At 39.3% G+C, this 27,586-nt stretch overlaps 1 protein-coding gene across 1 annotated transcript in view; it reads left to right on the forward strand.

Moving 5' to 3' along the window:
* Positions 1 to 3,413: 3,413 nt before the first annotated feature.
* Positions 3,414 to 27,586, forward strand: part of LOC121949076 (caM kinase-like vesicle-associated protein) — a 108,263-nt gene continuing 84,090 nt past the window's right edge. The window contains exons 1-2 of the mRNA XM_088087261.1: positions 3,414 to 3,700; positions 27,331 to 27,397. The gene's annotated coding sequence lies outside the window, so the exon portion shown is untranslated. The remainder of the gene's footprint in view (positions 3,701 to 27,330; positions 27,398 to 27,586) is intronic.

A 27,586-nucleotide genomic window follows, 5' to 3' on the forward strand; every position in this document is an offset into this window, starting at 1 on the left:
TGGTATTACCCTCATGAACCCCAGAAAGCCAGTCTGAATACTGTCAGAGTCACTTTTCTTTAACAATTCATCCTGAATCTATCCATCCTGTGCAGAAAAGTGCCACTGTGCCATTACAGTTAAGTTGGTGAGATAAAGCTATTTTTGGATTGCATTTCAGTTGAAGATCAGCTCTCATTTAAACAGGTCTGTAAACCCAAAGAAGTTATCTGTTAAATTTCACAACCTTGCACTTTCAGCCCAAAACATTGGTAGTGAATAAGAGAGCTGAACCGGAATCATTCAACATAATTAAACTGTGCAGCCTTTGGGCCTTAATGTTTTTGTAGTGGCTGTTAGAGGCAGACATGAAGAGGAAAAATATTTTTGTACAATGTTCAACCATAATTGGTGCAGCCAGCTCTCCCTGCTCTGAGCACTTATTACTGTATTTCAATTTATAACATCGCGTGTGCTGAGAGGTTTGCCTGTGACCATACACTACACACCATAAATTACGCTAAATGAGGTTAATGTATGTCTCAGTAAGTGGGCATGGCTGTTCCTCTCTGTTGCTGCAAATTTATTGTTTAGAGCAGTATTTTCACAGGTAATTGTTACATATTACCTCTTCATAATATAATCATTATAAATTTTGTTTTTATAGCACCTTTCATACATACAATACAGCTCAAAAAAAACTCCATCAAATTGCATGACAAGTAAAAAAAAAACCCCACATCAATAAAAAAAAACTTTTTTTTAATCTTTTCTTTACATCAGGGGAAGTAAGTTATGGTCTAATATTTGCAGAATTTCTCACTTTGCAAATGTTGTCCCAACAAAGTCAATATTACTAAGATTTAAATGACTGAGATGGCACCTGATGACTTAACTTCAGATTAAGTTGATTTTGCTACAGTTTTAAGTCTTCTTAGAATTTCATCTCATGTAGAATTAGCACATAATATCAAATAGCCATGCTCATCCAAACTTTTTAATGTAATTTGTTAAACAATCAAAACTGTCAAAACTGTTGGGACCATTGGGCACTACCAATACTGTTGATTGCCAGCTGCATGGCTTTGAAAATATACATTGTGCAGTTAAATGGAGCATGTATAATGAAAATAGGCGTGGACCAAGTAAGTGACCCTGCGAACACCACATGAAATGGGTATTTAAAAGTTGAAGTTTAAAAGTTGATCTGAAACATTATACTGTTTTGTGTGTTCCTGAAATTTTTATAGCAATTAGAAACTCCTCTTGACCTTTAGCTCTAACCTTTCTGATATGATTTTATGCAACAACAACATTGTGCCAGTGCCTTGTGGTTGTGATGTTGCCTATAATCTGACAGTGTAGATATGAGCCGTCCACGAGCAGGCTTGTCCTCTGAGCAGTCATGCCTAACTCTGCTGAATGGAGCCCTGCAAGCTGCAGTAGATGAGAAGAATGAAAACTGTTGATAGGCCAATGTCAGTTCTGTATCGTGAGGAAAAACTTCAGTCCCTTGAGAGCTCTGGACTGCATCTGTAATACCAGCTATTAATAATTTACACACCTTTTCTTTTTTTTACAGGGAGAAGAGAAATCAAACTTTTTTCCTCTGCCAGCCTATGTTGACAGCAGAGAGGAGATTCACTCCATTGAGCCGATATTGGTCCAGATCCTGAGCTTGAAATATAGTGATGTTAAAAGCTATTGATTTTACAACATCATGCCTGACTTATTTTACCCAGGAGGTAGAGTATGAGGTCAAGACGTACTGATGTTTTTTTTTAATCTGGAGGGAGTTTGCATAGATTTGAAGATGGTGATGGAAGAAACTAGTGTGAAAAGTGTGGAAAGTATCTCCAAATAATTCCAAACAAACTTTGTCCATCACTGCCAAAAAGGCATATATTAGAAAAATGTAAACACAAGCAAATTCAGTCTGCTCCACAGTTCAAGTAAATCATCTCTTTCTTGTGGTCATCATTTTCTTTAAAAAAAAAAAAAAGAAATGCCTGTAAGTATACATCATACTTTGGGAAAAATGTGCAGAGCTCCTTCAGCAGTTTTCACCTAATCTCTTCTTTTTCATTACAAATCAAAATAATTGAAAATAAGATTGGATCGCCCCCTACTCCTCACTTGGTGTGGGACTTACAGCTACGTCCTGATTGAAAATGGAGGAGGGGATTAATGATTTCCTGGCCCCATTAATCTCTATCAAGCTGCGGCAAGCTTCTCAGTTGTCCCAAGATAGTAGTAAATTGTAAACAGGATTGCAAAGAAGAGCGTCCTTTAGGTCCATTCACACCTCTGTGGTAGGATGCAAAGTGTATTAAATCACTGATGTGCATTAAAGTGGGCAGGGTCCTGCTGAAATACAAAAATGACCAATAAATGCATACTGGCTATGATAACCATTACCATTTGGGTTGCACCAGCAATAAAAAAACACCTTTGATTCATGATAGTTTGTATATTATGCAAAGCAGTCTGACAGCATTACTATATAGGTAAAGAAGAGAAACAAGGAGTTGTAATGAAACAATAACTGTGAGGCTGAGGCTGAAGTGCTGTCCTTCATTTTTAATTTGGGGTGTATTGGGGGTGTTGTTTGGCCTATTAACGTGCTGTGCTTCATTTTTGTTGCTGATCTTGAAACATTTATATGCACTTTTTTGGTTGCAATGCTCTCTGTTTACAAAGTTTAAGTAATTGCAGTTTATATTTGCAATTTGTTTTATTTCATTGTTTTCTAAGCCCACGTGTTGTTTACATTTTGTGATAATAGTTGAATATGTGGTCATCTTATGTGTATATATATATCCTTGAATTAATGACTTAGAAGAAATCTGGACCCCGTGGCTGCACCAGTTGAGTGCCACTGGGATACATGAAATTTGGTACTGTGATCCCAAGAAAATTAGGCATGATTTTGATGATCCCCTGATCTTTCCTCTGGCACCCCCATGAGGTGAGTTTTTACTTATCCTGTGAAATATATCAACATCTACAGGATGTAGTACCACCTGATTTATCTTTATAACTTTGGTGACTCCCTTACTTGCCTTGAGTAACATCTCTCAACAAATGTTTAACATGTAGCCCTGATGTACAAAGGGATCAAAACAGTTTAGTTCCTAATAAAGTGAATGAAAATACTTGAAGTACATTAAACTGAAAGTAATTAAGTTTAATATAGAGATGGGGCATTGTTAACTGAAAGATTAAGATAGAGAAGGATTAAGCATAAAGTCGTTAGAAGGTAGGCCAAATAATTGAATGAGCAGTTAAAATACACACTTCTAAATACGGTAATGTTGTCAGCAAACCTTGGGTTATACTAAATAGAATACACGGATTACACCTTTATTTCGAGCTTCTGTTTTTGATTGGTTAATGTAGGTATCAGTCAAGCCACCTGTGGTAATTGGCTGTAAGTCAGGAAATGAAGGTGAGAGGGCGGGCAGAAAACTGCGCAATAGAGGCGATACGGAACAAGAGAAATACTGGAGTAAAAGTTTGATTAAACAGATTTGCTTAATTTCAGTTGGTTAAGTCGTAATTTGTGTGTGAGTGTGCCGGTTTTACGCTAAAGCTAACGTCGGTGAGGACGCCGTTTCTGACCAGAGAGGACTGCTTGTTTGTGGGCTTTTTGAATCGCCGCTGCCGCCTGGTTTCATCTCTCGGACCACGGACTGTTTCTCCTGGACTGTTTCTCCAATCTGTGAGTTGAACTTTCAGTGTTTTTCTCGTCCTTTTGAGGAAAAAAAGATATTATATTGGGCCGAACTCTTTGCGCGCGCGCGCGTGTGTCCGTGTGTTACCTGTGTGGTTTGGTTTAGTATTTTGTGGGTTTTCAGTTTCAGTCAGGGAGCAACAGTAAAAACTGGAAATGAGAATTATGTTGTGGTGAACATTTTCTCAAAGCCATAAAGTGCTACAGGTGTATATGCACACTTTGCTCTGCTATTTTGTAAATATATACAGCTTGTTTAGACATGCTCTCCTTGTTTTGTTCACTGTGTTTTTAATATAGAAAGAGAACAAAAATCTGAACTTAAATAACTAAGTTGCAGATCCCCTGTGCCATTAGGCTAAAGCAGACCACGCCACTAAGTCATCCCACTTTACTACTGTGGCAAATAAAATAAAAAATTAGCAGAAACACTGCCACAGCCATAAATGCATTGTGCTAACTAAGCTAGCAGCTAGTGTTGGGTTAAGCTCCACCCCTCCGTCCAAATATGGTCACCTCTGGGTCCAAAAACAAGATGGCCATGGCCAAGTTGCCAAACTCAGGGCTTCAAAATACAAGTACAGAAATGCTGCGATTCATTGCAAGTCAGAAATCAATAATATCGTGTAGTTTTTTCTGACTTCTGATCTAAATGCGTTCTGGTGCATCTGCTCGGGAAAAAGGAGAAAACTTTTTGGCGATATTTAGATCTTACAGTAGGCTACATGCAGATTCATTGATGTAGGCAGCTAACAGAGACAGGAGGAGGAGGCTGGTAGGCTGTTACATGCTTGCAAAGACTTCTACCAAACACAAACATGGACATGGAAATACCACTACAAAGTTTTTATAGCACATTTCACAACACAAACACTACATAGGAAGAAAAATTGATGAACACGTAATTCTGTTTACCATTCCCTTTGTGCGCTGCCATATTGCTGTGATGTCATTTAGATCGACTTGGTCTACATGGATCTTGCCTGAGTTTGAATGGTCGTGCACTTAACCTTTTCCGACTTGAAGTTCTGAGTAAAATGCAACCCGGCAAAACTAATGGGGGAAATAACGGTGGCTACGTCCCTTATTTTCGACAGTCTATTCAGGTACAAGGAGTCATCCTACCCAGTCTCCTGTTTGGCTGAAAGAGAGATCATCATGTTTTAATGGACTTAAAATCCCTGCAGGAGGTTTCTAGCACCTCCTTGAATCCAGGTTTTAAATAATTTAGAAGGCAAAAGTAGCTTCTACTAAGTATGACCAAGGTGAACCTCATAAAGTGAAGTCCACTGCAGTGTACAAACCCTGAACTGTGGTCAAAGGTGGATTTCTAGCTGGATCAGTATTAGCATATGTCCTTGTCCTAGAGTGGAATAAGTAAGGCTAACATCAGCTGGGTAATCCTTTCAGACGAAGGCTGAACTGAGCGGTGCTGTTGTGTATAAATGGAGGCTGAAGGAGTAGGATGCGGCAAACACAACATCTACAGTAAGTCCTCCCTTAGCAAATAAATATCGAGAAAAGTGTTCACATAATACATCACAGCCTTTGCAACATATTGAATTAATGATACCTTGCCCAGAGCAGAGGATTTTTAGAGAATTCTGTTTTCAACAATGCTTGGACCACCTCGACTTTGGCTTTAGGCTCATCTCATTTATTTGACTTATCCTGAATGCAGAAAAGTGAAAAAAAAAAGATCTTGCTTGTTATTCCAAAGAATCAGGTTGTCAAATAAATCTCAGGTTATCCAGGGTTCCCGTGGATCCTTAAAAGGTCTTAAAAGGCACTAAGTTTATTCATCTAAAAATATGGCCTTTACTGGCATTAAAATGTCATAAGTTAATATTTCAAAAGTCAAGACATAGAAATCTAACTTGCCTTAAGCTGTAATAACCCTGTTATCAATGGTAGACAACTTATCATTGTCAGCAAAATTAAAACAACAATAAAACAAGGCTGCAGAATAATGGATGATTGGTCAGCTTACAGAAAATTTAAACTCTAATTCTCCACAGTCTGCTGGCTAGTGTTTACCTTGTTACACCCATCTCCGGGGTCGAGGGGAGTTCAGCCATTCCCCTCATGCTAAAGCTTGTTATTTTTGTTACAAGTTAGGCCATTGAATTGTTCTGCTCTTTGGTTCCAGCTGTACATACAATGTCTTCTGCAAAATTTAATGCCATCAACGTTCCTATCATGAAATCTCTCCTTCTTTGTCTGTCAGATTTGTGTCCTTAAAGATACCAAAGTATAAGAGCTGAACAGCATCCATAAATACTCCCTGTGTTAAACATTTAGCCATTCACCATATTGCCATTTTTTTCGCTAACCTAATCGGCTAAAATGTGCTTTGTTTGGCCATCAATATAGGAATGAGTCACCGAGAATAGCCTCCAGTGGGACAATAGTCTGGTACCAGCAGCCGAAGGCAGAGCTTAATTATAGCAGGCTTTGTGTGTGTCTTGTTCCTTGAGTCTTGTATTGTATTTCTTCGTCTTATATAGCAAAATTAATGATAAACCCATCTTTTTGGACATCCGTGTCACTAATTTGCGCCTAGGGGTGCACAGGGTGATAACACTGAAACACAATGGGAGGCGAGAGAGCACATATTTGGTTCATCTGTATAATTGTCACACTTCGTAATGGAAGTCCTTGGCTATTGTGCCTCTTTGCTTACTTTGATGGAATTTTCTTTTCACTCTACATCCTTTATCTTATAGGGAGCCGATGATGTGATAGAGAGCCCAATTTTCCCCAGTAATCATATCATCATAGCAGTTAATCAGTGGCAGCAGGGGGTGTGTGTAAAGCTATTAGGAAGGTTTAGGTTTATTGGATGAGATTTAGCCTCTTGGTAATAGCTTGTTTGATTTGGTGTGATGTGGCTCAGAATTGGGATACATGTTATTTGCTTGTCATACAGTATATGCATATCAAAATACACCGAATAAAGGTGTCTGAAAATACTACAGCCCAGAGTATTAAAATGTAGCCCTTGGAGTGGATTTCATTGATTTTGAAGGATGTCTTCAGCAGTGAATAGTAAATACATATATTTTTTTTTGTGTGTGTGTGTGTGTATTGTCTGTCTTCCTCTGGTGCTGAACAGGTAGTGTACAGTGGCAATACTAAGCAGTGAGAGTGAGCCAAAAGTTAAAATGAGTTATTACATGAATCCCCGTAGAGCTGAAGGGAACTGCAGAGTTGTGTGTTAGTTGTCAGTGGGTTCCTCATTGTAAGTAAGCCCTTTTACACTGCGCGTACTGTAGTCATTTCATCAGTTATTATAAGAATATCAATTAGGGATGTCACGAGCCAAACATCGGATCAGGACCCAATCAAGGCATGTTTTGAATGATCGGGACCAGGAATATTTAGCTTAAAGAGCATCTGCTCCTTTGTTTTATATCGGCTGTCACACAGATGTTTCTACTTTAATCATCACCATTTATCACCTCTGCTTCACTGAGCTGTCTCTTAGTCTCTCCTCTCTGCTGAACTTAAGAGCAGTGGCTGAGCCTCACCTCCTGTGAAACAACACACACCATGAAAGAAAACGCAGTCTGAGGCTGTCTATTTACGTTATTTACTGAAGTTATGACCATTCGTTTCATTTCAGCTCAATATGAAAGTCTTGTGTTTTGCTTTCGGCTATAACGCATGATGTTTCTCTGCCCTGCTCAGAAGAGAGCAGCGGAGACCGGGCAAGCAAGGCAAGCTAGGCAAGCAAAAACATGACTTGTATGTAAATGAATATTAATCCACCCCAAAAGATGTGCAGAAAATAAACACTCAACAGAATACAGATCACTCAGCTTACCAAGACACAGGCTGCACCGCAGTAACAAACACTGGACTTTGAAAGGGACATAGATAGGCCAACAAGAATTAAGGTAGGGTTTGTCATTTTGTACTTTATTTTGTAGGAGTCCTGCTGGCTCTACAAGACTGTACTTGGTAAATTATTATGTAAATAAACAAGCTATAGATGATTACAGAACATAGAATATGAAGGGGAAATAAAGTTTTCTTAATGGTTGGTATTAGGAACAGCAGGGAGGGGTCCAACGGGAGACCATCCTCATGCAGTTAAATTTTAATGTTGGGCTTTTATTTGTAATGGAGTAATCTTATATTGTCTATTGATGCTTGTACCTAAAGTAAGGATCTATGTAATTCTTCACAATTGGATGTGTCTGTCCTGTAATTTGTGGCACAGCTTTGTCATGCCTTGTGTTTGAGGCCAGTGCTACAAATATGAAATATCTAGAATTGCGTATAATGTTCGTCTGAATCAGCATTGCGGCACATTTTCTGATGTTTGCCTCTAATCAGAGGGACTTTCTGTGAGAGTGTGAGATCTGCATACACAAACAGCAGGTGCCAGCTGTATTTCTCATGCATGGAGAGCTGTCCTATCCTCAAATCTCACACATGGAAAAATTTGGTAATGAGGAACTATTTCATATTCATGTCTGTCATATACTTTATGTAGGTCTACTGGCATTCAGTATTTTAGAGATCACATCTCAATAAATTCCCATTCATCATCAGGTACAGTATGTGTCTGTTTTTCTGCTGAGTTGACTAGTTGACAAGCACAGGATACAAGCCTCGTAAAGAAAGCATCAATCATGCAAATCGTCTCCGGGGATCAGCCTGTCTCTTAGGACACTCTTGCTCACTCACCATAATCAATAACCCACCAATGAGCATCGCATCCAGTGACAGAAATCGGGCTGCTTTTTTTATATGAGAGTGTTATGGCAGCATCATGCTGACATTCTCTCTCGCATCAGCATCCATTTTTAATCATGGTATCTGGCCTCGCTGCTGCTCATCAAGTACATCAGCCTCCTGTCAGAGTTTGGGCTTGCAGAGAGGGATAAGAGCTCTTACTGCTGCTATGTGGAAATAGATGTGCTGGTATAACTGCCTACCTCTCCTGGACCATCTGTGGAGTGGCTGTGCTGGGTGACTATTACGTAAGGCATTCACAACAGGCCCTTTCTTTCCCACGTTATGCTAACAAGTCCTTCAAATCATTTGAATTTCTGTCTCGAAATGACTGTAAATGTGTTTTGTTATTCAGTGTCTCATTCTTCCGGCTGAAACCGTTTTCCTTTTTGGTCGATGTCTTATCTGTGCCTGTTTTTGCATTACAGTGGGTATTCATTTTTCAGTTTTGCGTTGAATAATTTCCTCTGTCAACCGGCAGCTTAATTTTGCAATTCTTTAACTGTAAATATGAAATGTCACAGTAATTGAATTTGTATCAATTGCTAATTGAGATAAAATTCACATTTAGTATGTTTTGTGGTTTATGAAACAATGTAGACAGAAAAAATGCCTGTGTAACAGGTGTTTGATAATTTCAAGCTCAACTGAGGGTCTTATGCAGGGTAATGTAAATGAATGTTGTGACACCAAACCTGCAAACGGTGATGTTTAAGCTGATATCGTGTGTGTAGTAAGTAAGAAAGTAATACCAACATCCCGACTCTGTTTTTATTTTAAGTTCATTCGCCCCAGCTGCTAAATGCTTCACTATGGTCAGCAGTTGGTTGCTATCTGTGACTTCATGACATTTCGTGCTGAGCTGGTAGTATGCAGTTGGTTATACAGCTCCCAAGCTGAAAGCAGCTGCCTGTGGTGCGGTGGCTGAACATGAGGAGCATTGTGGGAGCAGAGACAGTGAACCACAACAAGTTTTGGGCTGGACAGCTGAACAATGAGCTGAACAAGTCTAAAAAGCTTAGTAGAGGTGACAACTGCAGAGTAGTCTGAAACAACCCTGTCGCATATAACTAGTCACATGTTCTGTTGTCTATATAGAAATATTGATTATTGCCACGTTTGAGTATTTCCTGTTTTAATTCTTTGCTTTTGATTAAGGTTAGAAGTTTCCTTCTCTCTGCTAATCGAGGCTAAACAAACCAAACTGATACTGATATTGTCATGTGACTCTCCGTAAGACAACTTTCCAAAATACAGGAGTAGAGGAAACAAAAATGTCACAACCCTAAGCGTTAGTGCTCTCTTTGGGATATCGACCTCTTTACCCTCTTTCTCTTTATCCCAAAATAATGTAATCGCCTTCACACTTCACCCTGACAAAGTGGAAGTCCTCTATACCTCAGTCTCCAACCCAGTATCACACCAAGTGTGTTATAGACCCGCCACACGCTTTGCCGTGATACTGGGTTACCGTCTCACATTCATTGAATTCGAGATGAGCTATCTTAAATTCAAGAAAACAAGACTGTCTGTCCAAGGAAGGCCTACAGCTTTTCACCACCTCAGAACTGTTAGGTTCTATCTGCGTTCTGAGCAGTTTTAAGATATTGAGCTTTAAAGTTTTGCATTGCAAATATCATAAATGATATGAACCTTTTGTGTTTTCTAACTAAAAAGTAAAAAAAAAAATGCATGTACCTAAATTAAAAAAGAAGCACTGCACAGAGTGTTTATAAATTGTCACAGATTAAGAATATATGAATAAGTCACAAATGTCACAAAGAACCTTTTAATTCTACGGTGATGATTTGTTAAGGTCTGGGCCCCTTTCTTACATATATCAGGAATGTTTTCGTATGTTGAAAGTTTCCAGATATTTTCCAAACCAAAATTTTGTAGGTTAAAGATGTGGTTTTCTTTTCTTGCCCTTTTCTTTTTGCAAGTAGACTTACTGTAATGCACCGTTGTACATCCTCAACATGGGTCTATATATAAAATAACTTTGTTTTCTGCTGATGGCACACTATAAAACGTGATTTTATTAATCTTTGTTTCAAACACTGTAAAATACTGTAAAATCAATTCAAATCCAACAAACTTGCATGCACACCCGTCTGCATCATTACTGGACATAGACCAACAGATGTATTATAAAGAGCGAGAAAGTCAGGTTAGGGCGGGTCCATAGATGGGTCCAACAGGCACAGAACTTTGACCCAGGAGATCAGCACTCATGTCCCATGCGAAATTTGGCACGAGTCAACTCATGTCAATCACAATCTTTTCCTAACCCTTATGAAATGGTTTTGTTGCCCCACTTAACTACCGACCCCTTCTACACTAAGATGCAACGCAAAACGCTGCATCTGGTGTCATTATAGTGTCAAAATCAGTATCAAAATGACAAGTACGGATGAGATTACACTGTGTGATGTTTGTCTGTCACACACTTTAAAGCAAATACAGTCCCAGCGATTACTGAGGTAATCCCTAATTATTTCAGTCCCAAGACGAACAAAGTGAGCCATTTCAGAGCAGTCATTAAATTGAATGTCAATTAGGTGTGTGTGTGTGTGTGTGTGTGTGTGTGTGTGTGTGTGTGTGTCTACAGCCATAAAGGTTTACATTGGGGTGATCTCTCCAAGCCATAATGTCTGTTGCCAACTGTTCAACATGGCAGTGGATCTGTAATGATTTGGGGAGCCATCTAGTGAGTCATTTTGTCTGATAATTACACTGCATAGTTGTGCATCAGTAAAGGAATATGAGGCCATTTTACCCAACCAGCAGCACCCTAGGGTGCAAACACTGTTCCCTCATGATGGCCCGATCTTTCAGATGATAATGCTCCCATAGAAACTGCAAAAGTGGTTTCCGGGAACACTGCAGTGAAGGCTCTGGAGGGTTTTCTTCTTGGTGAAAGGTCCAGTTTCCACCTCACACATTTCAGGATGTTGAGACAGCTGCAGCAGACTGAAGCCTTTCTGAAGGCAAATTGTGTTGTTATTAGATATATTCATATTGTTATTTCTGCAAAATTTGACAGAATTCTAAATGTTAAAATAGTTAATAATGATTACTAATTTATTTAAGCCTTTCTTAATTTATCCTACTTATAAATTTAAATTGATTAACTAGGACTGAATACTAATTTCATATTAGGAATGCCTGTGGAGGGAAAATATAATTTTACACATTACTTATTATTCATTCTTGCTCATGTATCAAGGAGATCACTATAGGGAGCTCTAAACAAAGCTCATGAAATGAAATATGCATGTAATCAATAGCACCATATAAATCCAATGATACTTAGATGCAGTAAAGCATGTTTTAAGTTATTCAGCCCTGAGCTGCTTCACTCTTGACAGTTTTCCAACGAATCCACTGGAGGACAAGATAGTCACAAAACAGAAAGTGTAATTAAAACAAATGTCTTTCAAGCATAGGTGCCAGCCAAAGCTGCAGGAGCAAGAGACGGCAGTGGGAGTCATGGAAACAGTGACGGATGAAGACAGGCAGCATGAACAGGAAGATAAACACAATAACCTGTCAAAGGGCTCCCGTGTGTTTATGCTTCCTCTATGTCTCTGACCGTGGTGATGTGAGCCTGGACAACAGCAATAATCATGTGCTACCAATGGCCAAACACAGACATCATCTTTTTACAAATTCATTATGTTCTTTAACAATGCTTTGACCTCTGACCCCCTGACAATGGCCAGCTGCATTATCTCAGCTTCAATATTGAACCATATATATATATATATATATATAGCCTTTACTTTGTTTCTTGTTGACAGACAAGTGTTAAAGAGTGTTAGATTTTACTTTGACATGTGTGAAACAAAGTAAAGACTAGATTCAGTGAAGACATAATAAATTTGTTTTGACCATATATATATAGTAGATGCTGTTTCTACTCCTTAGAATCAACAGTGGCCACCAGTTTCTGTGTAAAAAAGACATTTGTGATCCTCACAAGATTAGATAAACAAAGCTTACACCCCTGAAAAATTAGCACTCATCTCCAAAACTAATGAAAACCTGAAGTTCCTCAATCCCTGCCATGGCAATTTGCATAATAATTACAACAAGACAGTGGGGGAGGACAGCAAACAAACCCCTGCCATCTGAATAAGTATAATTCAGCGTACTGTAAAATAGCTGTGTCTTCTTCCCAACAGAGTCAAGCCTCCTTATTTTGTCTCACTACTTTATAGTTCAGCTGTACACGAGTGTCTGATGGGACGTCCATGTCACTTCGGACTTAACTGCACAGATTTATGCTGCGTTCCTGACATTTCAAAACTCAAAATTCTCCTACTAGGAACATTATAATGGAACGCCACTCAAAGGAGGAGTTTCTAATATCTTATTCACTCCAACTTTCATGCAGCAGCAGTTGTCTGATATCACAAAACAGGTAGAGAACCCATGGAAGAGCTCATTGTAAATCGAAAAGCAAAGCAACTATATTGGCCTGCATTTGATTAAAGTAATACATGCTATCATATAGTAAAACCTGTTCTGCATATAAATTTTGCCAAAAAATGGCACCAGGTAGCTGGTCATGGTAAATTATCCCTGAAAAGTGTCTTCGCACAAAAGTTTTCAGGAAAACTTTAAAAATGCCAAAGAACATTAAAACATTAGGAAATTTTTACATACTTATGTGTATTACTTAGATTAGTTGATAACTAGACCAGAACACAGTTAAGTTATTAAAGTTGAGTTAAGTTGAGTTATCTAAATATAGGTCTGTTTTTATTTAAAATGTTATTTTTTTGGATTAACACCAAGGGCAAAAGTTCTTGTGGCCGAAACGTAACGTCAGGTTCACACTGGGTGTGGAGGCCTCTGATATGTTAATTTCCCTTCCCGTAACCGCATAAAAGTCTGCGATTTGCGTATTAATGGTGGAGGATAGCCTGGATGTGGAAAGTCCACTTGCAGCCAAAGCCAAGAAGAAAACTTTAGCCAGTTAATAGAAAAAACTTATCGTAATCGCAGTCACAAATTGCAATATTGTTTACTATAATCGCATTCGCACATTTTTACCAAATCATGCAGCTCTAGTTTGGGGGGTGGGTCCAAGAGGCTTTCTTGTGCGTTGGGGGGTTGATACATGAGTGTACCAAATTTCATAATTGTAGGTGAAACCAGCCATTGGGGCTACATGTTAGGGGGTGCTGTAGAGCCATTTTGCCATGCCCATTTGTGAAACCACAAAAATATGACATTTTTCGCCAAGCCAGAGCAGCGTACCAAGATTCATGAGTTTTTGGGCATGTTTAGACCTCCAAAAACGCGATTCTTTGGGGTGAAAAATAAAAATAATTCCTTGCAATTCCTTCCTTGGTCGGGCCCTAAATAGCTCCCTTCTCTTCCTTCCTTCCAAAAAGAGATTTGCGAACATAAATAAAACTGATGTCACACGATATGTCAGTTCAGTCTGATTGTGAAGGTAGTTGCTTGGTTGTGCATTTCTTACTCTGCGACGTAGCTGGCCAAATGTAGATGACATACTGTCAAGTCTGCACATTTATAGCTGAGGTACAATAAAATCTGACAACAGAAAAAAAAAATCTACCTTAAACATCAACAGTTGATGTCAGATGCTGTCAGCCGAAGAGAATCAGGGTGATGTCTTCTCTCTAGGCTTACCATCGCCGGTGTGGACAGGTCTTAGATGAGACAAAGGTCACAATTCACCCACTAGAGAGTCAGAAGACCAGGTTTTCATTCTTTTCATACAAAGAGTCCTTTGTGGAAGAATGATATCCACAAGGATTAGTGTTTAAAGATCCTCACCTTCAAAGATTCAAATGTTCACCCATGTTTTGATTGGTATTTTAAATGTAGATGTTTCTGGAATCCCCTAAATCAATTCATATGTCAAAGCTGATATCATCATTTGACATACCATACCATTGTTAAAATACTTTTATTTTATGGCATAAAATACAACATCGTCTTCTGGTCATGGCCTTCTTTCTGTCTTTTTTTTTTTGTTATTTTTTTTTACTATGGATAACTGGTACTTGGCATTTTGTATTTAGTTCTAATTTGGAACCACAAAAAAATATGCAGTTAAAAAGTTTGTCCCCTGTCACTGACCACGTGGACCAAACCTCTCAAACAGCACACAGTCAGCCAGCATTAACTTTAAGCTACAGATGACACCAGATGGTTTCACATTAATTTGTGATGATCATCACCTATTTAACTGCACAGCAGGACAGACAGACACTCCAGCTGCATTTTCCTGTGGGTGCTGCGTTGGCAGTGCCGCCTCTGTCGTCTCTGTTGGACTGAATGTCCCAGCTCCACCAACACCTTGCTTCACACAGTCTCACCTCTTATCTCCCACTGAAAACCCTCCTGTCAATCATCACAAGAGGATGAGGAGCTGGGCGCTCAGCAACAGCAGCCAAATAAAAAAATCCCCCATCATTCCTGCTAATCTAAGTTTGAGACGCTTTTTCTTTTGTCCAGATTTAAGCAAAAGAATTTGTTATTTAGTAGGTTTACTCATGGTTATTCTTATGCTAATTGCCAAGGATTTGTCTGAATGTGTTTGTTTGATCCATGACTCATCTGGTTATATTCTTGGGGGAACGTATATATAGCTCTGGCTTTTTAGAAAGTGCAATTTCTGATATTTCTACTTTCTCAACAACAAAGCAACAATGAAGTATTTGAGGATCTCAAGATTTAATTTTATAGTGGAAGGACAAGTAATTTTCCCTCCTGGCATCAGTGTTATTATTGTACAGTTAGGAGTGCAGTTAAAAGTGACAGAAGAGTCAAAGTTAGTCTGAAGGGCTATTTGCAGCCTTAAAAAAATCTACTGTGTAATTATCATTTATAACAGAAGTTATTGTTTATGATCTTTTATTATCAATAATGGAACAGTGAATACTTGTATGTGAAAGGGGTCGCTCAAAGTGATGAATAACCTACACAGAGAGTCATTGAGCTCACTCTCACTGAAAAAACGGCCACAGAAGTCGACCGTGTGCGCAGCTTATGGGAGTGTACACATGCTGCATTTTAGCGCCCTCAAATCTTCCGTGTTCAACACAGACATGCTCTCTCAAATGATGATGAACAGAGCTCAACTTTTGGAATGTAGCAGCATGCACCGCATGTTACGTGACAAGGAACAACCAGTCACAGCCAACATTTTTCTTTCTTCCGTAAAAATAAGTCATCGATAGATATGGAAGATCAGATCTGCACTCAGGATTTCTGGTACTAAGACCACAATACGGTGTTGGTTATGGTAGCTTAGAAACCTCAAATGCAATTTGGGGTCTTGAACATTGGCACAAACTGGACACAAGAGTAGCGTCCAATGCCTAAACTTGCGTTTTCCAGGCAGTTAAAGATGGAACATGTGTACAGGCCATAGACTGCATATAAAGATGGACAATGCGTCCCCACTTATCCCCCGCTATGCTTAAGTGAAAATAAAATATCCTGCATCAGCCGCTGCTATCTCACACTGGTGACGTCTTTCTGAGCCAGATTTTGCGCAGTACAGATCTCTGTGGTGGGGGACTTACCACCAAAACATCAATTCACTGACCAATCGTGGGCAGCCTCATTGAACCAGACACAAGGATTGGCTGTCACAGCTGTCAATCATGGCGGAAAAGCCCCTTTTTGTAGAACTGAATAATTCATTAAAACTGAACTTATCATAAATAACGATCACTTTGAACAAACAGGGCGACGAGAACTACCTTCAGTGACAGAAACCATCACCATTTATATGGCATGTACTTTAAGTTTTTAGTTTGTCCCATTTACTCACATGGAGGGGCGGATACCAGGAGGTGATTGAGAGTGAGAAGCTTCACTCTGGGGAAGCTGTCATGTTCATCTTTCTATACAGTCTGCAGTAGAGGCCTATTACAACCCATACTTCTGTTTATTGTAAAGTGGTGTCGTCTTGTGCCGTAATATCTGTTACAGGAGCAGAAAGGACGTTCCATTACATAGCATAAAAAGCAATACAGTCCACGTGTGTCGTGCCATGTCAGCCATTGTAGTTCTCCTACATGAGGGATTATGAACTTGCTTTGAACGGGGGACCAATTTTGCAAAATGACGGGAGGCCAGGGACCAGTTAATGAACAAACATAAATAATTAATATGTAAACAATTAGTCTGAACCTCTTTTTGAGGATCCAAGGGATCCTCTCAAGGCACAGTTTTGTAAAACAAACTTTATTTAATGCGTTTTTAATGCACTTTGGCACCTTATTTACATTCAAAGAAAAAAGAAGAGGAAGAAGAAATCTAGGCTCTGCAGCCTTGCTGCTAGATGCCAATAAATCCTACACAATGAATGTCTACCAACAATTTTTATTCAGAGATGGATGTTCTTTTCAAACTACATATGTTGGCTGCGCCATTGGCCAAACTCTTAACAGATTAACATTTGTTTCCAAGAAGAATTCTTCAAGTTAACTTGTTAACACTACAGTTTGAATTGGCTAATGTGTTTCAGACACTGGAGCTTTAACAATATCAACAGAGAGGTCAGCATGGGTCTTGCTTTCTAAATTGTTATAGTATGTAAAAATGATGAAATAGCCTGCTTGGTAACATTCCCAGCTGCAGCAGCTACTTTTTCATTAGCTATAGATTGTTTCCACTCACCAGCCCAAATATTATAAAGGAATAAATACCTAGACATGAATATTAAGTTGCTGGTTTATTAGGTACACCTATTTGAAGCTAGTCTAAGTCTAGTGGTGTAATACAACAGCCCTGATAGATCCTGCCTTCCTGAAGCTTATTATTTTGAATTTTATTAGATTTTAAACTGTACACTTGCCAACTTCTCACAGGACTGTTTAAAAACAGTCCTGCCGCTTTGTCTGCCACATCCACAAATGATGCTCACCACTTGGTCTTAAACCGAGGTGTAAGACAGTAAACAATGATTTTACTGAGTCTAGACAGGGCAACAGGCATCTACAGTTGGCAGTCCAGCCTGTTTCTCCTGTTAATTCAAAGATGCCTCGAGCAATTTGTAAATCTGGCTGCTGATATGTTACTTACAGAGCACTGGGAGTTTGTGTTCATCTGCCTGCCTGCCTCTCTCTCTTGCATAAGCCAAAAAAAAGAGAAAAACAATAAGTGTAACAATAATGCAACACAGTTCTCTACCTCCAGCTTCTGACACAAGACCAAAAGAATGAAACATCCATTGAAAAGCAGACTTGACAAGGTTGTCTGTCCCCACTGTCTTGATTCATTTTGCCTTCTTGGAGCTGTCACAGAAGTCTCTCAGTCTCGCTACACTTCTTGGTGTGAAGGAGAAGCATGTAATATAGCTTCACTTTCACAAAGACATATCAGCTCTGGGGTATAGCATAAGGGCCTAATAATTCTGCTGTAATACTATACATATAATTCATGAGGTAACGCATCCCAGAGAGAGAGATTGAAGCAGAAGAAAGGTGCTGCCGATTGGGGTCATAATTTCTGGTGACTGGTATTGTCTGAAAAGATCTGCTGGACACAATTTTAACTGAAGTGCATTTCAAGCCATACGTGTTTGTCATTGTGCTGCAGTAGTTGGCTTTTTCCAGAGAGGAGAAATTCAGTTTCACTGGGGCTTTGGGATTCTGCTTCCGAGAACTGAAAATCAAAGAGCTTGGAGACATACATTTTTCAAGGGAGGAAAAACAGCTCTGAGAGGCATTGCCTTCAAAAGGTATCACACTGTAGGGGTTGAATATGAACTCTGGCTTGCTATTCAATATTTTCTGGATCTTTCCAACCATAGGCTTTCTTTCTTAATGTCTTGGTAGATGTTAAAGATGCACTGCTCAATATTCTTACTGTATAATCACCTGAATGTAAGACTTGTGTGTTCTTTACATTAGAATGAGTGGTTTATATTTACAAATGTGCAGATACTCTTCTGTGGAGATCGCCATGTTGCATCGTAGCAGACAAACAAAACACCAGCTCTAGATACCATCATAGTTAGCAGTGCCTACGCAGAGACAGGGTAGGAAAAACACAGATTTTTAATGTGAAACTGCTTTATTCAGTGCTCTAACCAGTCTAAATCACTGGGTCCATTTGTTTTTGGGAGGAAGAGACCTCTGTAAATAATTTGGTGCCTGGTAAAAACCTGTTGAACGTATGGGTCTTAAGTTATGGAAGAAAAAAGGTGAACACACATTAGCAGGTGCTGGGCCAGTGGCGATGGACCAAACAGCATTGGAGAAACACAGATTTGTATTGTAAAACAGCTTTATATATTGTTTTTACCAGTTTAAATCATTCAGTCCATTTGTTTTGGAGTGCTCTGCACTCGATAGAAACCGCCTGAACAACGACCTCTGACGATGTTCTAACCAGGTGAAGTGTTAACTGGTTGCAATCATAGACTGTATAAAATAATGGAAGTAGCGACAGGGTGTCATCCACTGATTTGTGCACTCTCCCTTTGAAGCCTCAAGTTTGGCATTCGTTCGGTCTTCACCATTTTGTTTTTTGAAACCAGAAGTGATCATATTTGGGAGGGGTGGAGCCAAGGTATTGGCAAACAGCCTGTCACTCGAAGTCACTTGGCCCTTAAATATGTGTAACTTTAAGCCTTAATAAAAACAAGTGAGTAATGAAAAATTGTACCCTTTACAGTTGTCAAGAAGAGGGAAAGTAGCTATAGAGACCAAATCTGTTTTCTGTATCATGCTGTAAACATGTATTTCTGCTGTGAAGTTGAGTGGTCATTCAAAGAAATGCAGTTTTTGGCACTTAAGCGATGGCTTCATTTTTTAGCCCTGGAGGTTGCAGCATGGTTGCAATCTGCAATCCTCACCACTAGGTACTACTAAATCCCCCTAAATCTTACACGCTGTTATTTTAATTGCTCTCACTCAGTCTCACAACTCCCAGCAGCCTCGTTTCCAGAGGCAACAGGGACCTGTTTCATCAAAAAGCTCTAATAAACCCTCTGTACACTACCAACACCAAAAGCTGACAAACAAATAAGTGACTAGCCAGCAAACATAGTGACACATTAAGCAGTTTCAGAACCTGTCAAGGTCCTAAACCAAAAGCCAATATTAGAGGGAACAACATTGAAACACTTTTGTGACTTCTTCTTTTATTGTGCATATTTGATCTTAAAGTTAAACCTCTAATCTCTGATTTATAACACTTAAAATTATTATTCTTCAGTAATAAATCAAGTGCTGAACAAGAGAAAGTTTCATTAAGTATTTGCAAACAGTCGCCTATTATTGTAAATTATGTCAAGAATGTTTGGGAACTATGCATGGTGCATTATGCATGTTGAATTTCAGTCAATTTATTTGTCACATACAGTCGTAATAAAAAGATTTCAGTTGAATGCAACCTGTCAGTTCCATCAAATTTTAGTTTAAATAACACTGCATGTTAAAAGGTTTTCTATTACACCCTGTATATTGAAGCGTGGCAACCTATAAACATAAGAATGAGCTAAAACTTTAACTTGAGGGCCAGTCTGGTGCTGATGTGTCATTCTGAATCACACTTTTGTTTTGTGTAACAGTATGTGGTTACAGCTCATCTAGCTTGCTACTGCACAATATTGAAGTGTGTGCCCTATATTCAGTGATGATTACTGTAAATGTGGATGCTTAGTGCAGACTAATGTTGGAAATCTGGTTCATTAACCGCAAGTGAAAATGAGACTTCATTTCCTGGCGCTGCTAGACAGACAAAAAAGCAAATGTGTTCCACCATGAAATGACATTTCTGTGAGAAGCTGATAAATTCAATCAAAAAGCTCTCTGCAGACAGCCCATGGGAATCCGTCCTGGGGTTCGTCATTGCAAAATTGCGTGATGGACTGGCAGATGAGATCATGGGAGGCGATGAGCTGCTTGTCTCCTGTTGCCACAGGACGAATCTGTGGAAGAAATATCCGGAATAGCTTTGGACATTCGGGCATCTTGGTGCCGAGAGGGTTTTGCCCCCTAGAAACAGTCTCCAAATGTGAAATGTCATCTCAACATGTTCTTCCTAACCTCTTCATTGATTTCTGACTTAATTGGTTTCTATCTGTTTCCCTTGATCTTTGGTGATCATCTGCCCATTTAAAATGACCTAACATTGAAATTAAACAATGCTCAGATTTTAGTCATGCTGGCATTAGCTCTGTGGATGATAATGTCAGTCTGTTAGTTGAGACTGAGAGATCTCAACAACCACAAGATGGAGTGGTGCATGATTTTATACTTGCACTAAATGTTAGCAGGCTAAGACGACAAACTAAACCTCAGCATGTTATCAATTTTAATTGTGAGCATACTGATGTTTGCATTTAGCTCAAAGCTCCACAGTACCTAAGTACGTCTTCACAGAGCTCAGAGCATGACTGTGCACTCTGAGCTCAGACAGTTGCACTCACAGACTTGGAAGGGGCAGCATTTTCCACTGGAAATGGTCAATTTTGGAACATATGAGTATGTTGCTTTTGTTAATGGTGCCACAATCCAGGAAATGCAGCTGGTAGAGTGATTCCGGTCGAGGGGGAGGTCTCGTGATAATTTACCGCGAGAAGTGGAGGATAGCGCCTGTGAATGCTCCTGTCTGTCACTCCATTTGAGGCCACTGTATGTCAGCTCTCTGGCCCTATTCCTACAATTGTTGCCACCTTGTATCGCCCACCGAAGCCTAACAAGGATTTTATTACCGACTTCTCAGCCTTCCTGACGCACCTTTCCACACTCTCACCAAACATAATACTTCTGGGGGATTTTAACATTCATATGGACAATGCCAATAATACTCTCACCAAAGACTCCACATCCTGTTTGAACAGTTTTGGACTGCAGCAATATATCAATTTTACTACTAAAGGACATATCCTGGTCTTAATCTGCTGCTCAGGTGTTACACCTGTTGGCTGCAAAGCAGATTCCCTCCCTCTCTCAGACCATATGTTTTTATCGTTCAGTGTTAATCTCTCACTCTCCAAATCCAACCCTCCACACAATATAACTTAACGTAAAATTAAGGACATCAACCTGGATAATTTATCCTCTTGTATCAACAGACTTCCCAGTGTTGAAAGGTTTTCTACCCCAGATGAACTGCTCTCACACTACAACAACAGCCTTCATAACCTTTTAAATACTCTTGCTCCACTCAAAACTAGATCTGTGTCATTCACTCATACTGCACCTTGGTTCACTCCCACTCTCAGACAGTTAAAAGCAAAAGGACGTCAACTTGAAAGACTCAATAGGAAAACCGGTCTCACTGTCCACAAGGACATGTATTCAAATCATATTCTCTACTACAAAGACTGCATTTCTACAGCCAAATCCATATACTATTCTGGTTTAATCAGTTCAAATGAGGGTGACTCTAAGGCCCTTTTCTCCCTGCTCACAAATATTACAAAACCGCCAGAGTCGCTTCCTCCTCACCTGTACTCTTCTGATTTCTGCAACACTTTGGTATCATTTTTCTCTTCAAAAATCGAACATATTCACCAACAAGTTACATCCACCTCTGCTCCAACTTCACCTGCTCTAGTTCCATTTGCCCCCACCCATTCACTCTCAGTATTCACCCTACCTTCAGTCAATGAAGTTTCCAAATTCATTAAGAAATCCAAATCGTCAACCTGCCAATTAGACCCTCTTCCCACTGTCCTTGTAAAAGCCACCCTCCCCTCTCTGTCCCCTCTCATCACAGACTTCATACACTCTTCCCTTACCACTGGTGTTGTTCCTTCTGCCCTCAAAACAGCTGCTGTAACCCCAATACTCAAGAAACTTGGTTCGGATCCCAATAACCTCAATAATTTCCGCCCAATCTCAAATCTTCCATTCATTTCCAAAATTCTTGAAAAAACAGTTGCTGCTCAACTTCACACCCATCTATCCTGCAATAATTTATAAGAACAATTTCAATCTGGTTTCCGTCCCTTCCATAGCACTGAAACAGCACTCCTTAAAGTCACTAATGACCTCCTCCTTGCTGCTGACTCTGGTTCACTATCCATTCTCCTTCTGCTTGATCTGACTGTGGCCTTCGACACAGTTTCCCACACCATCCTTCTGGACAGACTTTCCTCTCTTGGCATCACAAACACACCTCTTAACTGGTTTCATTTATACCTTTCAGGCCGCACTCAGTTCATGCAGTTAAAATCATTCACCTCCCATCCAGTCCCCGTTACCTCAGGTGTTCCACAGGGCTCTGTCCTGGGGCCCCCGCTGTTCATTATTTACCTTCTCCCCCTCGGGTACATTTTCCGCAAACATCATATTCACTTTCATTGCTACACAGATGACACCCAGCTCTACCTTTCAGCCAAACCTAACTCCACACTCCCACCTTCGTCCCTCACCAATTGCCTCCTTGAAATAAAATCCTGGTTCACCTCTAACTTCCTTAAATTAAATTGCAATAAAACAGAACTTCTTTTAATATCATATAATACATAAATCTATGTTAAACAAACTCCATAATTTCTCTATACCCGTCGATAACTTCTCCATCTCTCCCTCCCCTCAGGTTAAGAGTCTGGGTATCATCCTCGACAACACCCTCTCCTTCGCCTCCCATGTCAATAATATCACTCAGTCTGCCTACTTCCATCTTCATAACATCAACCGGCTTCGTCCTTCTCTTACTCCTCACTCAACTGCTGTTCTTGTTCACAGCCTGGTCACCTCCCGTTTAGATTATTGCAACTCTCTTCTCTTTGGCCTTCCACATAAAACCCTCCATAAACTACAACTGGTCCAAAACTCAGCTGCCCGTATCATTACACGCACCCCTTTAATCCATCACATCACACCTATTCTACAACAGCTACATTGGCTCCCCATCACATACCGCATCAACTACAAAATACTCCTCCTTACCTTCAAAGCTGACCACAACCTTGCCCCACCATATCTCTCTGACCTCCTCCACATTGCTACACCCACCCGCACCCTCAGATCGTCTTCCTCCATCCATCTCATCGTCCCCCCCACCCGTCTTGTTGCCATGGGGAGCAGAGCATTCAGCCGCTCTGCTCCTCAGCTCTGGAACTCACTCCCACCTGACCTCCGTAACTCAGACTCACTACCACATTTCAAATCCAAACTCAAAACCCATCTGTTTAAACTGGCTTACTCCCTCTGATCACAATTGCATCGTCTAATTTTATATTGTATTTCTATATTTTATTTTGTCTCTTTAATATTGTGTCTGCTTTTATGTTGATGATGTAAGGTGACCTTGAGTGTCAAGAAAGGCGCCTATAAATAAAATGCATTATTATTATTATTAAATGATTCAAAGGGATAGTTCAGATTTTTTGAAGTGGAGTTGTAACAGGTACTTACCCATAAGTCTCTGTATTTCATACTGTAAAAGGTGGTCGGTACACTCCCAGTTTAGAGAAGCAGATGCTCTGAAATGCACTGCTGTGGATGGAGGTTAGCAGCAAAACATATTTTGTGCACTCATTGTCAGTCTAAGTGGCACTATATGTAGAATAATTTTATTTCTTAACCTTGCTGCCAGACAACCCTTTCCTTTGGCATTACATTTTCTCAGCCATAGAATATAAAACACTTAGGTATCCACATGCACAAGCACAACTCTGCTGCGTACTGTGTTACACAGCAGGTCAGCTGCTCGGGTCAGAAAGTGAAGTATTCTCTTATGGCTGGCTAAAGATTTTATCACAATATAAAATGTTCATATTGGTCGACATCAGTAATTATTTATAATTATATAAATAATTATATATTATTTATAAATAAATTTGAATGCTGATGTTTGCTCCGAAGTGAAGGTTGAAAAAAAAATCATACTGATAATTGTAGTTAAAAATGTTATTTATTGTCAGAACATGACAATATTGCTAAACAACAGAGCATTTCACCAACCTGAGGTAGATTCAAAACAACAATAATCAAAATTGTGATTGTAAATAAAATAATAAACAGATGACAAAATGCTAATTCTGAGCAGCAGCACGTCAAACTCTGCACAGACAGTTTAAAAAGTTATGTAAAACCATGGCCAAATAATGGAGAGAGAGAGAGAGAGACACTTGCTGAAAAGCACTGCTCAACCCAACTATCAGATCAAATCATGCTAAATACCGACTTCTGTATTAAGTATCTTTATGTTGTTTTAAAGGAAGATTCCGCATAGTATATCTTTGAAGATGGACTAAAGGAGAGCCCTTTAATTTGTCTTCTGTTATATTTAATTTTTTCTCTTCTGCTCTATTTCAAATGTTTCTCACTTTTGATCCGACAGTGATCGTATAGTCAACAATATCCACACATGAAAGACATGCAGGCCAAGGCTTCAAATTCTATTTCCAGAACCCATCTGTTACTTTTAGTGCCATTTGGCATCTGCCTGATTATTCTTCATCAGAAGGATTTTTCTCTTAAACCAATTGTGTATAGTAAATATTTCTTAATAAAACCTCCTGTTACTTCTGCTTATTGCTTAGGTGAGCCATATGTACCAAAAATAAGCTGTTATAAAGTGCAAATGTGCCGTGTAAATGTTCCCTTTACTGTAACTTGTAGCTGCTCAGGTCATCATTTTGTCTGTTTGGAGACTCAGTTTTGGTGCATCACCTCCAGCATGGAAGGAGGCCACGTAAACAGCCTGTAATGGGACCAATGAATGTGAATAAATTACAGAAAAACCCACAATGAGCAGCTGTCGCAATATTGATAAATAAAATAAAAACTAAATTTCTCACCAAAAGAACAAATCTTTTTAACATTCATGAAATTCCTGCTCTTTGTCCAATGATCCAGTTTTCCTAGTGATGGTTTTTCTTTCGCATTCACAGGAAATACCTTGATGGGTCCAACAGATTTCATTTTCAGCACCAGCAGGTTCAGCACCATGGACAGCTCCACATCTCATGAGATGGTTATAAACAAACCGAGGAACAGAACAGAGCTGCTATGTCTCATTTGTATATTCCAACTCAACCTGCTCACTGTGCTTTCACAAAATGTTGTTATTCTCCATATGAGCCAATTAAAACGCTGCCTCTATCCCAGCCGGTAAACTCAACCCTTCCACCAGCTGCCATGTTTACTCACACAGCAAACTGCCCATAGATTTCCTTTTATATTCGCAGTTTGAGCACATAAAGTCCCTTACAGTCATATATTTTTCGACTTCAAAAGTGACTTAAAAGATGCTGCACTGAGTTGAATTCACCGCCTTGGAAGAGCATCAGTAGATGAAATTGAGAATATAAGAAAATGGGGCCATTCAGAGATAATATGATGCAGATTCCTATTTTTATAGACTAAGTGACCTTTAAGAAAGTTTATCTTTGAGAGAAACACTGACTTTTAATCGCAGTATTAAAGTTTTTTTTCTGTTATCTCCTCACTGTTCAGCTTTTAGATAAAGTTGGCTTGCTCGCTGAGCCTGTTTTTCCACCACACAAACATGCTCTCCACTACTCTGTCTGTATGATCACGTTTTTGTGAGCGTGCTGAGAATGTGTGGCTATTTCTAAACATTTTTCTGGGAGTATAACTGCACTAAATATCTGTCTCTCTGGCTGCCCTACCAGCGCACTTCAAGTTGGATCACGTCAAACTAAACTGTGCAAAAATAACATTGGGCCTCATGACAAGAAACAATATATGAACATATATTGCTTTCCTCGTGGGTTAGAGAACATTTATGAGCACTCTTACCAAGATTAGAGAAAAACATCTCATTTTCACAGTCAACAAATTGTTGCTAAGCACAAGGAGAAATAAGTTTTACACATGAGGAACATTTAAAGAAATGCATGAATATCATTTGATCATTGATAAATTCATTGATCATTTGATAATTTTTCAGAGTATTTCAATGTCTAGATTATGAAAATTCAGGGTTAAAGAAATACTACTTTACTTGGTGCACTGATCCCAATTGCTGTAATTGCAGTTACTGTGCATCCCTCTGATGACCAGTGCTGAAACGTAACTAAGTACATCAAGTACTTACGTACAAATGTGAGTTTATTTGCACACAGCACAAAACCTGAACGTATGTAGTGTTAAGGGGGTGTAACCTATGCTACTTGGTGACTTATGATCAAGTGGGAGTCATCATCGAGTACAGCTGGGTAAGTGCGAAATTGGATGGTTAACAACATTTGGTGGATCTGGAGTTGACTTCTTTTATTTTTTCTCTTGCCAGAAAATTAAGGAAAGAAAAAATAAGAGAAATTTAAGAGAATAAACAAGAAGGAAATACAGGCACTCTAAGAATATGACAAATAAGAAATGACATTAAAAGCCTTAATTAAAATGGCTAAATCATTAAAAAAGCCAACATGTTTCGACAACTGCTGGTCTTTGTCAGGGCTTTAAAAACATATGCAAAAACATATAATCAATTTTGGAATCAATAAGAAGCCATCACATGACCCAGATTATGAAATGATGGGTAAAACAGAAATAATGTATATTACAATAGCTAAAACAGAGATTATATTCTATACAATATAGTGGCATGGTCAGGGCGCAATGCATTTATGGAGCACCACAACATGATTGCATTATGTGACAGCTTTAGCACTGAGTAATTCTACATGTTGTAAAACCAATTTATTCATGTCTTAAGGGAATGAGGCCTGGACCATAAATCATTTTAGACCACTTCCTCCAAGTCGAAGCTTCTGATTACTGAGATACAGTTTGGGTTGTCCATGTATTCAAGTGTGACAACCTGTGTCAGAAACAAATTCACACCAAGTAAAGACAATAATCCTGTTGATATGTCATTTTCATAGCCTTGTATTTGATCATATAATTTCCTTATTTATCTAATTAACTTTTATTGGTGTATTTCAGAGACAGAGGATATCAGCAGGTGTACAGGGAGTCCCTGAGGAGTGCCAGCGGGTCCCCAGAAAAACAGGTAAGATTTTATTATTACTTTTCAATTTACAATAAAAGTGAGCCCAATGTGAGTAAGGATGCTTTTCATTATACTAACTTCTGCGTCTTTGTGCTCTCTCTCCTCCCGTGACCTGTAAATTGTTACGCCTTCTCCAACATGGAGGATCTTCTAATCCCGTAAATGCTCCTTGAGGAGGCATCCTCCAGG

The sequence above is a fragment of the Plectropomus leopardus genome, chromosome 2 (assembly GCF_026936395.1).
Source record: "Plectropomus leopardus strain MGB_pleo_1.0 chromosome 2, ASM2693639v1, whole genome shotgun sequence".
Lineage (NCBI taxonomy): Eukaryota > Metazoa > Chordata > Actinopteri > Perciformes > Serranidae > Plectropomus > Plectropomus leopardus.